The sequence below is a fragment of the Cynocephalus volans genome, chromosome 2 (assembly GCF_027409185.1).
Source record: "Cynocephalus volans isolate mCynVol1 chromosome 2, mCynVol1.pri, whole genome shotgun sequence".
Taxonomy (NCBI): Eukaryota; Metazoa; Chordata; class Mammalia; order Dermoptera; family Cynocephalidae; genus Cynocephalus; species Cynocephalus volans.
Window position 1 is genome coordinate 184,738,142 of NC_084461.1, and position 15,520 is coordinate 184,753,661.

A 15,520-nucleotide genomic window follows, 5' to 3' on the forward strand; every position below is an offset into this window, starting at 1 on the left:
GCGCCCCACCTATAACCTCAGGGCCTTTGCACCTGCCACTTTCTCTGCCTGATATGCTGTTTCTTCAGACAGGCTTATCTAAAGCAGTTCACACACACACATGTCCCTAAAGTTTCCATGTCATCACTATTATCATCTTCATAGAACATATAACTACGTTGTTTATTGTTAGCCTCCTGGATTGTAATATAAAGTCTAAAGACTGAGACACCTTGCCTGTTTTATCCAGGGATACCAGGGTACTTGACACTGTACCTGGGCACAATGTATGTGCTCAATGTGTCTTCATTAGCTGACATTAGGCCCTCAGGGGTTACCAAATGAATGGCTAGTTGCAGGACTTTCCTTAGAAATCCAGGGTTTTTCTATCTGCTTGATGACACGTGTAACTAGGAGTGTTTGTTTAAAAACGCAGATTCCCTGGCACCAGCTGCCTACTTACTGAATCCGAATCTCCAGGAGAGTGGGCAACTGTGATTAAGAGAAGGGACTTCTGAGAACTAGCGGTGCCCCTATCAGCGGCGCTCACTTCACGAGAGTGTTGGGAAAGGGGATGCCTGGTCTTGGGTCCCCTAACCTGTTTTGCTTTCTGTGATTTAGAGGTAAGAAAGAATAAAAGAGGTGGAGATGCCGGGGATTGAACCCGGGGCCTCATACATGCAAAGCATGCGCTCTACCACTGAGCTACATCCCCTTCCCTCATGTATTTGTCCTGAGGGTGGTAATTCAGAAGGTGATGCCCTCCCTCTGTTCGCAGGGCTCTCCGCTGTTTTTGCTTTTTATTTTTTTTTCCCCATTTTCGCTTCTGAATGCTCAGCGCCTCCGTTGACCCCAGGGGGCATCTTCCCGCCCCAGGAAAACCCAAAGACCAGTGTCGCACCTGTGGCGACCTTGGCCCGGAGCGGGTGGGAACGGTAGGCAGACAACGCCGCTCTAGAGGTACCAACCTGAAAAATACACGGGTGGCGTGTCCTCGTTAGTATAGTGGTGAGTATCCCCGCCTGTCACGCGGGAGACCGGGGTTCGATTCCCCGACGGGGAGACCAGTGAGAATTTTACAACATTTTGAGATGCGAAAAACATCTTCCTGGCCTGCCCTCCAAAGCGCTCTGTGATATATGAACCCTCTTACACGAGGGTGTATGCGTCACGTCGTGCCTGTGACCCTGTCAACGAGGGCCCTCCGGAGAGTGTCCAGCTCCCCGACTATATCGTCAGTGGAAAAAGACAGCTGTGCAGCAGTGTGCAGAATAGGTTCCCTTTTATGGCAAAAATGACACGTATATACGCACGAACACACGTGTGAGTATATACATATTCATATTTCTGATCGGCATCACAGGAACAATAAAAACAGGTAACAGTTATACAGCGCTTATCTTGTCACATAAGTCACAATTAACTCTTGACATAGGTTACCTTTGGGGAGAAGGACTGGGATGGTGGGTAGGAGTGACTCTTTGATTTTCCATTTCTGTACCTTTCTGGACTGTTTAAATTTTCTTTTTCTCCCTCTCACCTCCCTTCCTTCTTTTCTTCCTCCTTCCTTCCCTCCCTTCTCTCCTTTCTCTCTCCCTTCTTTCTTTCTTACTTTAATCAACTTTTATCAAAAGATACACCTAAAAAAACAAATAAATAAAAATAAAGAATCACCTAAATTTTAAAAGTCAAATAAAAGTAAAATGCTTTAATAAAAAACAGCAGTAGGAGTCCCATGCCGTAGTTTTTTTTTTTTTTTTTTTTTTAAGACCAATAGGATTTATATAACCAAGGGCTTTATTGGCCATTTTTCTCTGTTTATTATACTCCGCTGTATTTAATTGAAATCCTGAAACTGTGGAAACGTCTAATGGTTCCAATATCTCAGGTCAAGGAACATCTTTTTCCTTCTAAATTAAAAATATCGATTTAGACTTGCATCTCACTTTTGCAAAAATAACTTCCAGATGGATCAAAAAGGTATATGTATTTTAAAAAGCAAAAGATTAAATTTGAAGAAAAATATAGCAGCATATTCAACAGTCAGTTCTTACAAGTGTTACGGAACCCAAGTCTGGCTGCCCACCCCTTTAAGGAGGAAAGAAAGCAAACTACTCAGAAGTCAAATGGTTGGTGTTATAGGAAGGCGGTGTATTCAGCTAAAGGAGATGGTCGGCAATTCCATCTCAAAGCCCCAGATTTGCTGAGGGTTTTTTTAAAGCGGAGTTGAGGGAATGGAATGTGGGAAGTGAAGAGCAGGAGAGAAGCGGCCATGAGCTACCAGGGCTCCGTAAAAGGAGTCAAGTGCAAGGTCTCGCCAAGGCCTCGTCTGGTTTCTGTTCTCTTCTTCGCTGTCATCTCAGAGCCCTGCAGGACTTTGATTTGCTCCAGAGTGGAATCAACTTCTTTGCAAAGTCTTCGTGCAGCCTTGCAGGGCTCTGGCTGACTTGGCTGGTGCCCAGGGTCAGCTTCCTGACATTTGGCCTTGATCACTTCTCAAACCCTGCAGTCTCAAAGAACTGTTAGGTTTACAAGGTACTGATTAGCTTCTCGACCTTGTTTTTCTATTTTGCAAGCAAGATAAAGTCAGGGTATGGGAAGAAATACAGAAGAAAAAAACCCAAAACTACCCCTTTTAATTTCAACTCCCCCTGCCCCCCTCCCCAGCCAGTTTTAGGTCCTAACATGGCTTCAGTCCTCCCCACTCCAACACAAGTGCAAAAGGAATCCAAAGACGTTGCCTGACTTCCCTGGACAGAAATGAAAATATTCTTTTCTTGATTACAAGCCTTTAAGTATTTTGTTAACTATGACCATGTACTACTTTGGTAACTGTAGAAAATAAAGAACTCTGGCAAAGGATTAATATCTTCATTACAGAAATAATTTATTCAAATCACTAAGAAAAATTCTAAAATACCAACAGATCACAGTCAACTAACCATGAACTTACAGAAGAAAAATGATTTGTTCATAAAGCTTATGGAAAAAGTTTATTTTTACAAGCATTTGAATAAGTGGGAGTAAAACATAAGTTACCATTTTTAGTCTATGATATGAATAAACTTTGTTTTTTGGTTTTTAAATTTTTTTAATTGACCAAATTCACAAAATCCTAGACAGGAAGCAGATTGGTGGTTGCCATGGCCTGGGGAAAGGAGAAAATGGGGAATGATTGCTAATGGATACAGGTTTCCTTTGGGATGATGAAAATGTTTGAAACTAGATAGAGGTTGTGGTGGCACAACACTGTAAATATGCTAAGTGCCACCGAATTGTTCACTTTAAAATGGCTAATTTTCCCCACCAGCCAGCTGCCAAAAAAAAAATCCAGATCAGGAAAATAGTTAATTTTATGTTATGTAAATTTCACCTCAATACAAAAAAAAAACGTTTATTTTATTTATTTATTTATTTATTGGCAGCAGGCCAGTACGGGGATACAAACAAACAAACAAACAAAAATACATGTACTTTAAAAAAATGACCAAGACTTGTTTGGGAAAGAAAGGAATGGAATTGGGAGGATGGAACTATAAATGACTTCTGCCCTTTTTTTTTTTTGAATTATGTAGAATCCTTTACTGCTCTGTTTAAGTTTCTGATCAAGAGGCTAATAGGAGCATTGGTCACATTTTCTATGAATACTTTGCAACATATCTTTTAAACTGACCCAAACCAGAAGAACTAACAAACATACCTATTACTGAATACTAGAAATATTGAATCAAATGTCAAACAATTTGATTTGCTTTAACAAGTAATACCGTATATTCTCTCACAAATTTTAGGAAAACATGAGCTCATTTTATCCTGACCATTTACCAGGAAGTAGTCTATACCCGCGAGATTTGTACAGATTTTCTGTTTGGAAGCAGGCAGAACCAATTTAGGAATTGCCAAATTGTGTTTGTAACAAACTGAAAAGTATCTGTAGCACATAGTACACAACTAAAAAATATAATAGAAATATAAAGTTATCTGGGAGGGGGGATTAAAGCTTTTCACTCTTTCTCTATCAGAACCAAGGTTCTTCATGGGAGAAAGACTATAGAAAAGGCGAAATCACAGGTTATTGACAGCCCTCAGTTATTGAGACACTTATATGACAACATGAATCATTATAGAAATCAGCAGCAATGAATTCTATGGTTATACAAAGCAAAAAGTCAAAAAATTCTAGTCATATATTTGACTGTAGGCCTGAAAAAAGAACCCCATCCAGATATCTGGTGCACAGAAAGCACACGCCCCATGTGCGTTCAACTTTTGTGCTTTTCTTTTCTGCACAAAACCTGATACAACCGAGGATCTTAGGCCGGACCATAGTAAATTAAAAATTCTGAAAAAGTTTCCAAAAATTAAAGCATCAATTCCTAGTTGTGTTTCAAAGTTGATTTTTTTTTCTCTTCTAGGAGCAAGCAAATAAAAATATAGCAATATGCATGTAATTTTACATGTACTTATAGTTATATGCTGAGCGAGAAGATCTAGCAGGAGACAGCTAGTGTTGGAGGTTTAGCTTTACTATTGCAATATTTCTTCATCTTTGCACACAAGACCAAGGTCTTGGGCCAGAGACAAGGCTATAGATCCTATGTTCCAACTTAGAGCATTTAATTTTTTTTCCTCCAACATGGAATGTCCCAACAGCCTTGCTTTGGTCACTGTGAATACTAGAACAGAATAGGTTTTCCTGTAGTTTTTTCTTGGACGTAAGAAGTAAAACATTTTAGAAATCTAGGATACTCTCGCTTTGCCACTGCCCTTAATACTGAGGCTGGTGCCCATCCTCCAGGGTTCACATTAGCTACATATGTAATCTTGCACAGAATGTTATCCCTGCTAATCTCCTGGTTTCCTTCTGGTGGGCTTACCAAGGTTTGACAGATCATAGCAATATTTATTTTGGCATGGACACATCGATTGTTTAGAGGAGCACTGTCATGATCTACAGAAAAATTACAAACTATCCAAGTTTCAGGGTCATTTTCAGTCAAGGCTGCTATCTTTCTAATGGCAGAAAGATACAATACATCTTGCTGAGAAGCAGGTCACACTCGCTTGTGTGTTTGATAAATGATGATTGCATTATCAGCTAATGTTTCCACCACATGAAAGTTTTCTATAGTTGTTGCCCAGTCATTGCGAACATCAACGTTCCAAAAGTAATTGCAGACCTCGTGTCCTGTAACACCCTTAACTGCATGGGTAGCTTTCTGCCCTTTCAGAGACAGCTTTGGAAATCTTATATCCCTGGCTCTGACTTTATAATCTCATATATGGAATTTTGCCTTTCGTGAAACGAATCTTAAATACAAAAGGAAAAACCTATGCACAAATAATCTAAATAGGTACAGGTTAGAAGACAGTTGAATTAATTACTATATGTCAGGTGATGAAATAGCCATTTAAATTGATATGAATTCTTTAAAAATGCCTCTAAAATGCTTAATTTATATTTTTTATATTTTTTATTTTTATTTTTTAAAATGACCGGTAGGGGGATCTCAACCCTTGGCTTGGTGTAGTCAGCACCAACGCTCAGCCAGTGAGCCAACCGGCCATCCCTATATAGGATCCAAACCCGTGGCCTTGGTGCTATCAGCACCGTACTCTCCCAAGTGAGCAACGGGCCAGCCCTAAAATGCTTAATTTTTTTAAGAATATTTTTTCTTAGAGGAATTGGTTAGAAACTAATTTCTCTCATACGATAAAGTTATCTGAAATTACTTGAAATTCAGTAATTCCTTCAATTTCATTTATGATTTCTTTCTTCTGTTAAATTTAAATTATGTTGCTACTTTTGTTAAAAACAGAATATAGAGCATGATTCCATTTTTTTCTTTTGGTGGCTGGCCAGTATGGGATCCAAACCCTTGACCTTGGTGTTATAACACCATGCTCTGACCAACTGAGCTAGCCAGCCAGTCCTGACCCCATTTTGATAAGAACCATATGTCCATCTCTCATCTAATATTCTCTCCATATATATCCATAGGAAAGGGACTCAGAATGATGTTCAACTACTATCCTCCATGAGGGCTATTTTTCAGCAGAGAAATATGGGTGTTTACCAGCTCATATCTTCATACGTTTCTATGATTCTTGATACTGAGCATATTTTGATAAAAAAATCAACTCACAAAAATAAAATAACGTGATGGTAATTGTAATGGGTCTAATACTGGCCCTCACAAGATACGTCTGTTGGGAACCTCAGAATGTAAACTAATTTGGAATAAGGTTCTTTGCATATGTAATTAAAGTAAGGGTCTCCAGATGAGGTCATCCTGTATTGTGGTGGAGCCTAAATCCAATGACACATGTTCTTCTAAGAGACAGAAAAGGGAAAAACACACAGAGGCATAGAGGGGAAGGCCATGGAAAGAAGAAGGCAGTGGAGTGATGCGTCTGCAAGCTGAGGAACACCAAGGTGCCGGCCAGCACCAAAAGCTAGGAGATAGGCGTCAGACTGTTTTTCCCTCAGAGCCTCCAGAAGGAACCAATCCTGATGACATCTTGATTTTGAACTTCTGGCCTCCAGAACTCTGACAGAATAAGTTCCGGTTGTTTTAAGCCACCCAGTTTGTGGTAATTTGTTAGTGCAACCCTAGAAGACTAACACAGTAATTAAGACCTTATAACTTGGGGCCTACTGCTGGTTACCTCAGTTGGTTAGAGCATGGTGTTGTAACACAAAGGCCAAGGTTGATCCCTGTACCAGCCAACCACCAAAAGAAAAAAAACAAAAACAAAAACCTAATCCTGCCACTCACAGGCTGTGTGAACTCAGACAAATTATTAAAAAAAAAAAAAAAAAAAAAGACCTGGTAACTAATTTATTCAACAAATATTTATTGAAAGCTTTTATATTGAAAGCTTAACTCAAAGCTAAGCATTGAGCTGATATATTTTCAAGTGAGAAAAACAGGAGATGTGTCATATGAACTGAATGATTTGGAAAAGATGGGGGAACGAAACAAAGTGAATAAGTAATTTTAAAACATATTAACAACGGTCACAAGTGCTGGTGGGTCAGCTCAGTTGGCTAGAGTGTAGCCCTGTGTCACTGAGGACAAGGGTTCAGTTCCCAGTACTGGCCGGCTGCCAAAAAAAAGAGACTGGGGTCTGTTTTCCCTTACTGATTTTTTTAAATGACGTAAATTACGTTTCCAAAACACACACTTTGATTTGGGATCACTGTAGATTGAAGGTCCAGGTGGACATCGAAGCCTACTCCTTCTTGCACAGGCTCAAAGCCAGGTGTGCTGCATTGCTGAACTGGCTGTTTGAGCTGGATCTAGCCAGACCTGATACCCATATCAGAAATGAATACACTGTTGCTGATCCCTGCCCCCACCCCAATACCATTTGCAAGGCCTTTTCTGAAAGCTTTTTAGACAGGGCTCTGTTCTGGAGCCAAGGATTCCAGAAAGGAGACAATCACTCCTATTTCTCCCAAATCATACCCAATATGATACACCAGAAATCAGAAATCTTCCCTCTCTCCAGGAAAATCCAGCCACAGTGAGTGTTAGGATGGGCAAGTATATTCCAACCAGGTGTATTAGTCTGCTTGGACTGCGATAACAAAATACCATGGACTGTGGGACTTAAACAACAGAAATGTATTTTCTCACACTTCTGGAAGCTGGACGTCCAAGATCTAGGTGCTGGCAGGTTTGGTTTTTTTCTGAGGCCTCTCTCCTTGGCTTGCAGACAGCCACTTTCTCGTTGTATCCTCACATGGACATTCCTCCCACCCCCACCCCCCATGTGTGTTGTCTGTGTCCTCATCTCCTCTTCTTTTAAGGACACCAGTCATATTGGATTAGGACCCACGCTGACGGCCTCATTTTAATGTAATCACCTCTTTAAAGGCCCTATCTCCGGTCACATTCTGAGGTATTGGGCATTAGGGTTTCAACATATAAATTTTGGAGGGATGCGATTCAGCCCATAACACTGGTCAAGGGTTCGGATCAGCCGCCAAAAAAACCATGCAGCACGTTCATGACAGAGTCCTGATTGCCTTGCGCACCCTGCGGGCTCCCGCCCTCAGTCAAGAGCATCCTCCACCCGCTCTGTAGCCTAGGCCAACCCTTGCGCGTCATCCTTCACCCCTTCATTTCTCCTACTCTTATCAAACCCATCAGCAAGTCCTCCCATCTTCCTTCTGAACCCTATCTCAAGCCTGTCCCCTTATTTATTCTTTCCTGGCCAAAGACACCATCAGCTCTGGCCTGGGCCACTGCAGCAGCCTCTCCAGTTGGTCTCCCCACTGCCACTCTAGCCCTCCTGTCCATTTTCCCTACAGCAGCCAGGGGAGACTTTTAAGATGTAAATCACATTACTCCCCAACAACTTTCCAACACTCATCAAGGAAAATACAAGCCCTTCTTTGAGGACTTCAAGGCTGGCAAGATCTGGCCTTTGCCCACCTCTCAGACTTTGCCTATTACCCCTGGACCTCTGGACCTCTACACCTCTTCCCCGAAGACTTTCTTTCTGTTTTTCCAGCAAGCCAACCTTGTTTCAGCCTCAGGGCCTTTGCACTACCTGTTCCCTCCGTCTGGGATGCTCTTCTTCCCGGTCTTAATATGGCTGGCTCTTGGGCCAGACCGTGGCTCACTTGGGAGAGTGTAGTGCTGATAACACCAAGGCCACGGGTTCGGATCCCTGTATAGGGAGGGCTGGTTAGCTCACTTGGGAAAGCGTGGTGCTGACAACACCAAGTCAGGGGTTGAGATCCCCTTACTGGTCATCTTAAAAAAAAAAAAGAAAAGAAAAAAAAAATATGGCTGGTTCTTCATTCCTCAGGTCTTCTCAGAGCTCCCTTCTCTTACTGCCCTGCACCCCAGGTATGCCAGGCATCACAACGATTTATTCTTCTTCTTAGCATTTACTACTATACCGAATTATCTTGTTACTGTTACTGGTGGGCCAGATGGGCATCAGTGCTCAGCGAAGGCTTATTGGATGGACTTCACGTGGTGAAGGACCTCCCCACTTCCTCTTCCTCCCCCAGACAGCACCCCCCACTCACTTCCCAAAGGGAAGGGAAGCCGGCAGAACCCAGCCTAAATGCAGACCTGTGGATTTCTTCATACCTTGCCATTGAGCAGGTGTGCACAGGTATGTAGGCTACGCTTAGAGGCCGGATCTGAATCACCATTGCCCAAGGATAGCCACATTCTGGCCGATGTGTCCTCCCACAGGCCTTGGCTCGGTCAGCATCCCTGCCACACCTCGCGCTGCTTGGGGAGATGCACCCAAGGGGTGACCTTATTCCTTTGGGCAGAGAAGGGAGCTTGAGAAAGCTGAGCTCTGAGTCAGATATCATTCATTCATTCGTTCGTTCTTTCATTCAGTCAACGAATATTTCTTAAGCACCTACTATGTGCTAGGCACTATTCTAGGCAACCAAGAAATACAGCAGTAACTGAAGCAGACGACTTCCCCGCTCCTTTTGGGTCTGTCATTCTAGCTGGGGAGACAGATAATAGACAGGAAAAAATGTTAAATAAGCTAACAATAAACAATAAGGGACAGGGGCCCTGTTGGGAGGTGGAATCAGGAAGGCTTCCCAGAGGCGGTGGTCTTGAAAGACGAGAAGGGGCCACCGCGCGCAGGTTCCGGGCAATCCAGGCAGGCGGTGGATTCCCGCCGACGCTTGATTTTCGGCATCGAACTCAGCCTGGCTGCAAGCCCGGGGCCTTTGGAACGACGAGGAGGACAGAAGTAGAGGGCAGCGACAGCAACTGCCGAAATAGCTCAGTTGGGAGAGCGTTAGACTGAAGATCTAAAGGTCCCTGGTTCGATCCCGGGTTTCGGCAGTTCTCCCTTTTCCTTCCGGGCTAAAGGGCGGCAAGCGGTAATGAATGGAAGCTAAACTGAATCCTTCCAGTTAGTAAGGCGGGAAGCCAAACGGACCGGAGACTTCCCTGTAAATCCCCATTTGGGTAAATCCACACAAGGTCAGGTTCTTCCTAGCTCCGTGTCTTTTATTTCGTAAGTGCTTATTGATCTCTGTTATGTTTGTCGATGTCTGTTCATTAATTTTTGCTTTTTATTTCTGTTCTCTAGTCCCTCGCGGCGAAATAAAAAGCAGAGCAGGAAACGGCCACCTTAAAATAGTATTAAGTCAAGTCGGATTTGAGGTTGGTTTGTAGAAAAAGTAGAAAATATTTAATTCCTAGAACATGACAATATTTAGGGGAAGTAAATTTACCTTAAAGGAGCTCCTTGAGAAGGGGTTCACAAGGCTAGTCCTCGTTAGTATAGTGGTGAGTATCCCCGCCTGTCACGCGGGAGACCGGGGTTCGATTCCCCGACGGGGAGGCTTCTTCATCATTTTATCGTTTCTCTGCAAGCAAGATTCGGTTCTGCGGTTGTCTGTTGACCTGCTGCTTAGTCCTGGTCACCTCTAGTTCCTGAATGGTTAGTTACAAGGTTATGAAAGAGAAAGGAAAAGACAAGGCTCTCACGCTGAATTGTTATTCTATTTCCTGATGTAAATGGTTTATTCAGTATAACAGTTTTCCAGACAAGGTTGTCAACTTCTAAGTACAGGAACTGCTTATTCTGCTGCCAGTATTCCATCTTCTTATGTCTTGCTCCCGCCCCAAGGTTGGCCCTCAGAAAATATTTATGGACTTGAGACATTTTCTTGTCTTAATTCAGTTACAGACTCAACTTCCTGAATATAGCTATCATCCTTCCCATGATCCTATTCTTCCATTGATTTATTCATTTTTTCACTTATTTTTTTCACATTCATTTGACAAATATTTAGAGTACCTAATATATGCCAGGAACTGTTCTCGGCACTTGGGAGTACAGCAGGAAACAAGATAGACAAGGCCTTGCCCTGCTGAAATTACAACCTAGTGAGGGACACAGACAATAAACAAATAGTAAGATAATGGGTAAATGTTATGAAGAAAAACACAACCAACCAGAGGGGTGTGATAGGGAATGAGTGGGATTTGTAGGTCCCTTTAGAGAGGTGGTTAGGAAAGCCTTTCTGAGGAGGTGACATTTGAGCCAGGACCTGGACAATGAGAAGGAGCTAATCATGAGAAGAGCTGGGCAACAAAAAGAAAAAAAGGTGGTGGGGAGGAGGGGGGCTGGTTATCTAAGTGGTTAGACTGTGGTGCTGATAACACCAAAGTCCAGGGTTCAATCCTTGTATCCGCCAACAGCCAAAAAAACTAAACACCTGGGGAACAGCATTCCAGGCAGAGGGAGCAGCAAACAGCAAGTGCAAAGGCCCTGAGATGGAGGTGGTGTGACTGGTAGTCCAACAAGGGAGAGGGAGAGGCACAGGAGATGAAGTCAGAGCCCAGATCACAAAGGCCTTAAAGGGGTATGGAGAGTAAGGAGTATGGATTTGATGCTAACAGTTTTGAGCAGAGCACTCTGGCTGCCATGCAGGTGGGCAAGAGAGGAAGCAGGGGCACCCACTGAACTGAATACAATCTCTTGGCTTGTTCCTGAACCATATCCCATATCCAAAATAATGCCACCTATGGCGCCATCATTCTGTTCTACCACCAGGGTCTGTCTCTCTTGGCCTCCCACTTGAGCTAGAGAAATAAGGACAGAGGATGTGTTGGAGTGAGCAAGACTGAAGCCATGTTGGGACTTTAACCACATGGGCTCTAGAAGATTTTAAAAGAACACAATTTTTTTTCCTTGACATGCATTTCTCTGATTCCCTCTTTTCCCATGTTATTTGATATTTTGAGCCTTGGTTATGGGGCAAGATGACATTATTTACGTAAATGTAAAGTTGTTTTCCAGTCGGCCTGAAGCTGCAAACTTGCAACAAGGCACGTACTATCCAGCAGGACCCTGAGATAAGGATGGGAGCAGAAACCAGATGGAGCCTTGGCAAGAATTTGCATCTGGCCCCTTGCACATCCCCCTTGCTCCTGCTTTTCATTTCCCACATTCCATTCCTTCAGTCCCCTCCTTAAAAACCCCTCAGTAAATGTGAGTCTTTGATATAGCTTTAGTCTGGCCACTCTCCTTCAGGTTTACCAGAGAGATGGGTTAGCCTCACATCTCTCCTCAGGTTGCCACTATTCCTGAATAAAAGCCGACTTCCGTCTTTACCAAAATTTGACTTTTGAGATGTTTGTTTTTGAAAGGGGGCAGGCAGCAGGACCTGGGTTCAGTAACAAGATTTTGGGGAGCCAAGCCAGGAGCTGAGTGCCCCCCCCCGTGCCCTGTAACAGATGGTTACACAGTGGTCCCATTCCACACCTCACCCCATCGCCCTCCTGCTTTCCCCCCTCAGTCTCACCAAAACAGGATCAGCAAAACATCAGTTTATGCCTTGTGTGGAAGCGAGAAGCAGCAGCCCTCTGCTGGAGATCACATAATGATATCAACATCTATCATAGCCGTAATTCACATTTCAGAGCATGCACCTTCTACCAGACACTGCCCTAAATGTTTTATGTGTAATGCGCTGAATTGTCACAACAATCTGACAAGGCGGGTACTATTAAAATCTCCATTTCGCAGATGAGGCCCAGAGAGATTAGGTAACACAATCACAGCTGCTGTGTCCAGGCATTCCTGTGGATGAGTTTCAGGCACCAGCAGGGAGTTGATAGGGAACAAGGTGGCAGGACATTTTTGAGGTGAAGTCTCCCTTTCACAGTGACTATTTCCCAGGAAATCTCAAGGCTGGTAGAAAGAGACACCTTCAGTTTTCTGCCCTCTCCTTGCCTCTTACCTGCTCCTTCATCGCTGATAATCTGAAGGACACTAAACATTGTGGCTTCTCTCTCCTGGTGTGCTTGATAAGCCCTCTGGAAAAGAGAGAGGCTAATCCACAGTTAAAGAACGTTTTTTGGTTTTTTTTCCCTGGTAGGATATTGTAAAGAGACTCCTTCCTCCAAGTTTAACCCTTGATTCTGGGGACTGGCTCTGTCTGTTTGTTTGAGTTTTCTTGTTTTTCTATTCAAAACAGTTCTTTTGGGAGAAAAACAAAGTCTTCAAGTAGCTGAGCAAAACTCAAAGTCACTGAAGGTTAGAATGGCTTCAAAGGATGAGAAATCAGAGATTTCTGGGTGGAGGTACAATCGGGTCAACACCCTTATTTATTGGGAAGAAACTATTTTCCTTTCCTTTTCTGTCTTTGAGGAGTGCCATTCAAGAATGGGTATTGTTTTTTTGTTTTTTGGTTCTGGTAGCAGCTAGAATTTTAGTTGCAAGGCTGTGAAGAACGGGTCTATCTGCTATCTGGGAAACAAGAAACTATTTTGGTTAGCTTTTGCCTATCTCTAACATCCATTTAAACATACAAAGTTTTGATTTAGGGAAAAAAACAAAAGCAAGCCCTTTAAGTATAGACCATAGCAGAGATTTTCAGGAGGGAGAGCAAAGAGGGAGGGGGATGTAGCTCAGTGGTAGAGCGCATGCTTTGCATGTATGAGGCCCCGGGTTCGATCCCCGGCATCTCCACTCGGTCTTTTACTTTTATTTCTCCTGGTGGCTCTACTTGAGCTGGGATTTTCATATTAGGTGTGATCTTCCCTTTCTGAAATCCCTAACATTCCAAATGTGCATTTCTTTGAAGAAGCAGAGAGGAAGAATTAGCAGAAAAATGTAAAGGCAAAACCTAACTTGTTTTGAGACCACAGAAAAAGTGAGCAGAATGGTTATTTTGGGAGTTTACTGTAGGTTTAGCAGCATTATGACTGCAGTAAGCTGGCATTGGGGACGGTTGACTCATTCCTGGCCATCAGAGTGCAAGTATTTAAGTCATTTGAAGGTCGGAGCCACTTCCTCTTCATGCTGTAGTAATACACCATTTTCGGAGGGAGCAACCACAAAGCAAACTAGCTTCCCAACATGGGCTTTGCTTCATCAACATGTCACGAATGGATATAATGAATTAATGGCTTTGATGCACATACTGCTTACGTTTATATTTATATACTGTATCTGTATTTTATCATTAAAAATAAAAATGTACTTTTATAGAGAGAAGGGATCCTGTTGCATTCTGTGGGTACAGTTCTTTGTCTGCAGTAATAATGAATTCCTCACCTCTCACCTCTATTCTCTCAGTTGACTTCATGTTCTAAATGGTAAAAGCATCTAATCTTAGAGGTGGAGGGATGTGCGTCTTTGCAAAGCTTTCATTTTTGAGATAAGGCAATTGAAATTCATGAAATGACTCACCAGTTAGGTGGTGACGCATTGGTGACAATTCCTGTTCCTCCTAATGAGTTTCGGTGAAGGTTATTCCTCCCTAAATGTCAACATGGTTTAGGGAACAAAAAGTTGAGGGTTATTTTTAAAGTGATCAGGCCTAACACAAAAGTAATTATATGCTTCTGTTTTACTTTGTATCCTATAATTAAATATTTCTTTTTTTTATAATTAAATATTTCTAATAATGCATGACAAGAACAGATATCATAAGGAGTTTTTAATATTAAAGGCTTGTGTTGGGAATTGGTGCTTCCTAAGAAAGTTGTAAATCTTTGAAAAAAAAATGTTTTTCCAACTATTAAATTTTATTTTACACTTAAAAAAAACAAAAACAAAGCTGAGGTAGCTGGAGTAGGCAAATTCATAGAGACAGAAAGTAGAATGGTGGGTGCCAGGGGCTGGTGGCATGGGGAGTGGGGAGTTATTTAATGGGTACAGAGAGAGTTTCAGTATTTCAAGATGAAAATAGTTCTGTGGATGGATAGGGTGACGGTTGCATAACAACATGAATGTACTTAATGCCAATGAACTGTACACTTAAAAATAGTAAATTTTGTTATGTGTATTATACCACAATTTAAAAACAAAAACAATCAACAACAAAAACCAAATAGGTTATTAAATAACTTCCTAACATTCCCAAACTAGGCAAATTTGGAGACTAGAACTTAACCCTGATTTTGACTGGCGAGGGATGAATTGGTTATTTTTTGGCTGGAGCAGTTTGCCATACAATTCAAAAGCGCACATGTAAACGGGGAAAAGAACAAAATCCCTTGGGTTTTTTTTTTCTTTTGGTTTGTAAGGCCTCTAACCTGCGGATACCCTTGACAACCTTTTATAGTTATATAACCGATGACAAAGCAAGGCAAACCTTTCCCATCCAGCTCTGATTTCACTCTTTCTGTTGGGGGAAAAATGTATGCTGACCCTTGTGCTCTCTGAGGGTTTCGTGATCTGAATTAGTCACCTACAGGGCTGTGACCTTCAGGGGAACTGAATTCTTCTGGGGAAAAAAGACAGGTAAACAGACAAGCTGGCACCAGTCCACCCCCACCCCCTCCAGCTGCAGCCCAACACCCTAGCCCTTTGTGAGCTCAGCCCATCACGTGCTCACATCTACCTGCCAATCCTGCCCTGTTGCTGGGCCTCTGTCATTTTATCGTTGGTGCCAGCTCCTAAGCAGTCTTTCCCTGGGGTGCCTCCAAAGGATGGATCTGTGGGTGAAACGAACTAAGAATGGATCCAATGACTCATCCAGCTTCTCGCACATTCTAGCACATCACATTCTAGGTCAAGGGAG

At 42.6% G+C, this 15,520-nt stretch overlaps 5 non-coding genes across 5 annotated transcripts; 4 read left to right on the forward strand and 1 right to left on the reverse strand.

Annotated features, from left to right (window-relative positions):
* Positions 1-622: 622 nt before the first annotated feature.
* TRNAA-UGC (transfer RNA alanine (anticodon UGC)) lies at positions 623-694 on the reverse strand. The gene has a single exon. It is a non-coding gene; the product is annotated as a tRNA-Ala (tRNA).
* A 276-nt stretch (positions 695-970) lies between these two features.
* On the forward strand, positions 971-1,042 carry TRNAD-GUC (transfer RNA aspartic acid (anticodon GUC)). Its single transcript has one exon. It is a non-coding gene; the product is annotated as a tRNA-Asp (tRNA).
* Positions 1,043-9,745: 8,703 nt separating this feature from the next.
* TRNAF-GAA (transfer RNA phenylalanine (anticodon GAA)) lies at positions 9,746-9,818 on the forward strand. Its single transcript has one exon. It is a non-coding gene; the product is annotated as a tRNA-Phe (tRNA).
* Positions 9,819-10,251: 433 nt separating this feature from the next.
* Positions 10,252-10,323, forward strand: TRNAD-GUC (transfer RNA aspartic acid (anticodon GUC)). The gene has a single exon. It is a non-coding gene; the product is annotated as a tRNA-Asp (tRNA).
* Positions 10,324-13,389: 3,066 nt separating this feature from the next.
* TRNAA-UGC (transfer RNA alanine (anticodon UGC)) lies at positions 13,390-13,461 on the forward strand. The gene has a single exon. It is a non-coding gene; the product is annotated as a tRNA-Ala (tRNA).
* The last annotated feature ends 2,059 nt before the right edge of the window (positions 13,462-15,520 follow it).